This window comes from Equus quagga, chromosome 6 (assembly GCF_021613505.1).
Source record: "Equus quagga isolate Etosha38 chromosome 6, UCLA_HA_Equagga_1.0, whole genome shotgun sequence".
Lineage (NCBI taxonomy): Eukaryota > Metazoa > Chordata > Mammalia > Perissodactyla > Equidae > Equus > Equus quagga.
In genome coordinates, this window is record NC_060272.1 from 1,977,519 (window position 1) to 1,984,221 (window position 6,703).

The following is a 6,703-nucleotide window of genomic DNA, read 5'->3' on the forward strand; positions in this document are numbered from 1 at the left end:
CCCGGCTGCACAGCCGCATCCTTCACTCCACAGCTCCAGACCCTCCATGGCTCCATCTGCACCTGGGAATGAGCGTGGGCCAGATGCTGACGTCTAAGGCTTAACCTCCAGGGAACATTCCAGTGCACCCTCCCTGTGCTCAGTCTCCACCACTATCACAGATCGTGCTCCACCGTGAATCCCATATTGCAGACTCCTGAGGTCCAGGGTCCACTGGAGACTCTGGCATGTTTTCGCATACACACTTGTGTCACTTGCTCCCAGGGGCTCCGAGGAGAAGCGGTGTGAAGAGGGCCCTGGATGTCCCAGAGCCCTGCATTATGACACCCGCACTTTGCTATTTAACAGCACATGCTCTTCTCCTGGGTCAGGAACCACAGACTCATTCAGGACTCAGAGACTGGACATGATGTCACGTTTTCCAGCTGATTTCCCTGTGGAATGTGACGGGTAATGAGAGGAACTGGCCTTTCCCACTGGGCCCCGTTGTGGAGAATCCCTCATGGTCTGTCTGCCAAGCCAACTGCTTTTCCTCCATCTCACCTCGCAGCAACGCAAGCTTTTTCCCACCACAAAAGTGTGGGATAACGGGAAGGAATGTACCAGCCACCAGCCAACTCCCTCTCTCCTCTCTCTTAAGCAGAAATCTTTCTATTTCTCCCAAGTCTTCCCATTTGAATCTAATCAGTGCATCTCAGATAGCAATACACGACTTTGAAATTGACAACAGAATCTTGCTAGTGCAACGTGAAGCCAAACCTGGTGTGGGCTGAGATGCTTAGGATAGCTGTCTCCGTGCCACAAGGACACAACGTCTCCCATCCGGCAGCTCTGGACTCTAAGCCCGCAAACTCTCGTGCTGTTGGCAGCTTCCCCGAATCGCCATCTCCCGGAGATGCAGCAGCTCCCGGGCCCCTGGAGCTCTGACATTAGATGAGGTGGTTTACAGTTGGGAAGGGGAGGGGGTGGAGCATGGAGCCTGCAAACCTGACCTGATTCCGGCTTTTCAAGTTTTTAGCTGTGTGACCTTGAATAACTTATTCATCTTGATCTCAGATACCTCATCTGTGAAACAGCAACAGCAGTACTGACGTTTAAGAGTTAACATTAAGGACCCACAATAAAATATTTAAATGATAAATTATTTAGTAAGTGATATTAGCATAAACAATTATCCATTTGGTAAAACAAACTCCAATCTTTATTCTTCATTCCATGTATTAAATACATTTCAGATGGATCAAGGACTTAAATGTGAAAGAAGAAGGAAAGAGAGGTCATGGGGAGAACAGAGGTGCCCATTTTTATGATCTTGGGATGAAGAAGACTGCTCTGAGCAGACCTGGACACCTCTGGATACAAAATCCAGAGGCACTGAGAGAAGGGCGGATAAAATTAACTGTGTCACACTTTTTAAACTCTTCGTGGGAATAAACATGATAAATAAAGGAAAAACTGGGGGGAAGCTTTCCACAGGTGAAGAAATGTGGAAACTTCCGTAACACACCCACAGAGAGGAGCAGGTTCCGCTTGTGCAGAGCAGCCCCTCCCCGGAGCCGGTCCTCCCGAAGATCGCAACCATAAACGCTGGACAAGACGTTAAAACTGCTGCTCGAGGGCCCGGAGCGTGGCTGGGAGCGGGCACCCGGTGAGGGTGATGCTTTGTACTTGGTTGTACTGGTGTCAGGGTTCCGGCTGTGACGTGGTCCACAGTTTTCCGCATTGTTGCCATTGGAGGGAAGCTAGGAAAAGGGTGAACGTGATCTCTCTGCATTACGGTTTACAACTGAGTGTGTCCTCAATTAATCCAAAATAAAAGGACTTAATTTTAAAAATCAATTTTTGTAATTTACAGGATTACAGAACAAAAGATTAATTCATACGATCATCTCAACAGAGGTATAGAAAGCTTTGACAACATTCAACAAACATTCATGATCTTTAAAAACAAACCCCAAAATCCCCCAGCAAACTAGAAGAACCCAAACTGGAAGAACACAGCTAAACGGAGGGAAATTACCTCAATCCGATAAAGGGCATTCAAAAAAATTTACAGTTAATTTAATGCATAATAGTCAAACATCACACAGTTTCCTTTTAAGGTAAGAAACAAGGTAAGAATGATTGCTCCCACCATTTCCTTCCGACACGCACTGGAGGCAGCAGCCAGAGCAACGTGAGGAGAAAGGACGCCACATAAACAGAACCCACAAAAATGCTAAGGGTCCCTGTAGCTCAGCTCCTGTCACTGACGCAGCATGGCAGGCTCTGGACAAGCGTCACAAGGCAAGCTAAAGAAAAAGCACTGAGCAGATAAACACACATCAGAACCAACTCAGATATGGCAGAGATTTGGGGATTGTCAGATCAGGAATTAAAACAACCATGATTAAAAAGCTAAGGGCTCTAATGGGAAAAATGGGTGATATGCAACAATGCGCGGGTAATGTACACAGAGAGATGGGAAACTCTGAGAAAGAACAAAAAGGAAATGCAAGAAAAAAAACCACTGTAACAGAAATAAAGAATACTTTGATGAGTTCCTTAGTAGACTGATGAGGAAAGAATCAATGAGTCTGAAGATATGTCCCCAAATATTTGGAGATTAAACAATACACTTTTAAATAACATATGGGTCAAAGAAGAAGTCTCCAGAGAAATTAAAAAGTATTTTGAACTAAATGAAAATACAACACATCAAAATTCGTGGGATGCAGTGGGAGCAGTGCTTAGAGGATTTTATAGAGGAATTTATAGCACCGAATGCATATATTAGAAAAGAAGGCAGATCTAAAGTCGATAATCTAAACTTCCACCTTAGAAAACTAAAAAAGATGAGCAAATTAAATCCAAAGTAAGAAGAAAAAAGAAATAATAAATCAATGGAATTGAAAACAGGAAAACAATAGAGAAAATCAACAATACCAAAAGCTAGTTCTTTAAAAAGATTAATAAAATTGATAAACCTCTAACCAGACTAACCAAGAAAAAGGAGAAAAGACACAAATTACTACATCAGAAATGAAAGAGGGGGCCATCAGTACAGATCCCACACATATGATAACCTAAATGAAACGGACCAATTTCTTGAAAGACATAGTCCACCAAAACACACATAAGAGAAATAGATAATCTGAACAGGCTTGTATCTATTAAAGAAACGGAATCAATAATTAACAATCTTCCAAAACAGAGAGCACCAGACTCAGATGGGTTCACTGGTGAATTCTACCAGACATGTAAGGAAGAAATTATACCAATTCTCTACAATCTATTACAGAAAACATAAGGAGAGGAAATACTCTCTAACTAATTCTATCAGGCCTACATTACCTTAATTTAAAAAACAGACAAAGACATTACAAGAAAGGAAAAACTATAGACCACTATCTTTCATGAATGGAGATGCAAAAATCCTCAACAAAAATATTAACAAACTGAATCCAACAATGTATAAAAAAGAATTACACACCATCGCCAAGTGGGGTCTATCCCAGGTGTGCAAGGCTTTCAACATTCAAACATCAATTAATGTAATCCATCACATCAGCAAGCTAAACAGGAAAAATCCTAAGATCACAAAGTGCCGGAGTCCTTCTCCGGCTGAGTCCAGGTTCCTGAGGGATGGACGGAGTCGGCGAAGTGAAAGGAGGAGACTGAGACCTGGGTTGGTGTAATCAAGTCAACTTTACTGCGCACAAGTGTCGTTTTTATATTTTTCAGGATTAGTACAGAAACAGCTCTACAAATATTTTCAGAGAGATAAGGAAGTAAAAAACGAGCACAAGAATATTTATTAGCAGTCTATTCTATAGAGCATAAGGTTAATGATCGTCTTCTCTGCAATTAACTATTGTTTGTTGTCTCTAAGCTAAAAGAGATAGGTACCTTGACATCTGCTGTAACTCATGGTAAAGTTAAACCAAAGAGAGAAGGTCCAGGCCTCCAGACAGGACAGCATTCCGTCTGGTTACATCCTGGGGGAGCCACCCCTGCCTCCCTCAATCATTTATGCCATTAGTGTAGATGGTTAATGGGAAAAAAAAGGCAACTCCAGGGTATCTTATCCCCAGGGCTATTTGCGTTCTCAGCGGGCAGTTAAACATCTTTACATTCCCGCACCCCTTAGGGGGTGAAAGCATTCCTTTGTCTTTTAGGAGGCAGGGCTAACAGTCCCTTGAGCACACTGCCCAGAGAAAATATCATTTTGTTAGTAAGGTAAAGAGCTGAAAAGCTAAGCTAAACTATATATCTTCAAGAATAAAAAGCAGAAACAAGTATAGTCATAACCTTGATAGAAAGCATGCATATAATTCAGAAAATATCAGGGGTGTCGGCCGGCCATTCTTCACCAAGGGGCGTCCCTGCGCCCCTCGGCCCTTCTCAGCCCAGACCCTGTCAGACAGCTGCATAGGCGTCGGTAACATGGCTCCCAGCAATAAAGAGGAAAAGTAGATGCAGAAAAGTATTTGATAAAAATCCAACACCCATTCATGATAAAAAGTCTCAGTAAATTAGCAATAGAAGGGAACTTCTTCAACTTGATAAAGAGCATCTACAAAAATACTTCGGCAAACATCATACTTCATGGTAAGAAACTGGAAGCTTTCCTCCTAAGATCAGGAACAAGACAAGGATGTTCTCTTTCACCACTCCCAGTCAATCATTGTGGAAGTCCTAGTTAGTATCGAAGGACAAGAAAAGTAAATAAAAATACACACAAATTGGGAAAGAAGAAATAAAATTATCTTTGCTTACAGATGGCATGATTGTCTATGTAGGAAATCCCAAAGAATCAACCATAACAAAAAGTCCTGGAACTAAGTGACTGTAACAAGGTTGCAGGGTACAAGGTATGTTATCAAAATGTCCATTGCTTTCCTATATACCAGCAATGAACAACTGAAACACCATTTACGTTAGCACCAGGAAAGAGACATACTTAGGTACAATCTACCAAAATATATAGATGTATGACACCTGTATGAGGAAAACTATGAAGCTCTGATGAAAGAAATTGAAATAGATCCAAGTAAATAGAGAGATATTCCATGGTCATGGACAGGAAAACTCAATATTGTTAAGATGTCAGTTCTCCCAACTTGATCTGTTATCCCAGCAAGTTATTTTCAGTTATCAATGAACAGATTCTAAAGTTGGTATGGAAAGGTAAAAATCCCAGAATAGTCAACACAAATATTGAAGAGGAACAAAGAGAACAGATACTACCTGACCTCAAGGTTGCCCTAAACCTACATTAATCCAGATAGCATTGGTGAAGGAACAGACACATAGATCAATGGAAGAGAACAGAGAGCCCAGAAATAGACCCACACGAATACAGTCAACTGATTCTTGACAAAGGAGAAAGGATGGTCTTTTCAACAAATGGTGCTGGAACAACTGGACATCCACATGAAAAAAAAATTAGACACTGACGTAAACATAGGAGATTAAAAACTTTTGCTCTGCAAAAGACATTGCTAAGAGAATGAAAAGACAAGTTCCACTCTGGGAGAAAATATTTGCAAAATACTATCTCTTAAAGGACTGGTACTCAAAACGTACAAAGAACTCAACACAACAATCAGAAAACATACAACCCAACGAAAAAGTGCAGAAAAGATATGAATAGATACCTCACCAGGGAAGATATACAGATTGCAAATAAACACATGATAAGATGCTCAACATCATATGTCATTAGGGGATTGCAAATTATAACAATGAGACACCACTACATACCTATGAGAATGATCAAAATTGGAACACTGACACCACTAAAGGCTGGTGAGACGTGGAAGAACAGGACCACTCATTGTTGGTGGGAACGCAAAACAGTGCAGCCACTTTGGAAGACAGTTTGGTGGTTTCTTAATAAGCCAAACATACCGTCACCATACAATTCAGCATTCGAACTCTTTGGCATTTACCCAGATCAGCTGAAAACTTAAGTCCACACAAAAATGTCCACGCAAATGTTTATAGCACCTTTATTCATAATTGCCAAAACTTGGAAGCAACCAAGACGTCCTTCAGTAGATGAATGGATAAATAAACCGTGGTCCATCCAGACAGTGGGATACCATTCAACGATAAAATAAGTGAACTAGCAAACCATGAAAACACCTGGAGGAACCTTAAATGCACGTTACTAAGTGGAAGAAGCCAGTCTGAAAAGGATACACACCGTGTGATTCCAACTCTATGCCACTGTGGAAAAGGCAAACTCTGGAGACGGTGAGGAAGCAGTGGTTGCAGGCTTTAGGGTGGATGCGCAGCTGGAGGAGTAGGTGGAGCACAGGAGATTTTTAGGGCAGTGAAACTATTCTGTATGGTACCGTGATGGAGGATATATGTCATTAAGCGGTTTTCAAAACCCATAGCGTGTACAACACCAAGAGGAAACCCTAATATAAACTACAGATTCAGTTAATAATCAAGTATTAATATTGTTTCATAAACTGTAATAAATGCACCACACTAATGCAAGATGTTAATAGCAGGGAAACTGGGAGGGGAGGGGCAGACGGGACCTCTCTGTATAATCTGCCCAGCTGTTTGTTAAACCTGCCACGGCCCCAAAAAGCAAAGTCTACCAATTTTTTTTTAAGTTCAGAGGCTCTTTAGCACTGTCATGGAAGCCGCTAGACTCAACGATGCGCGGTGAGTTACTGTGTAAGAGGGTGGAAACTCACGGATG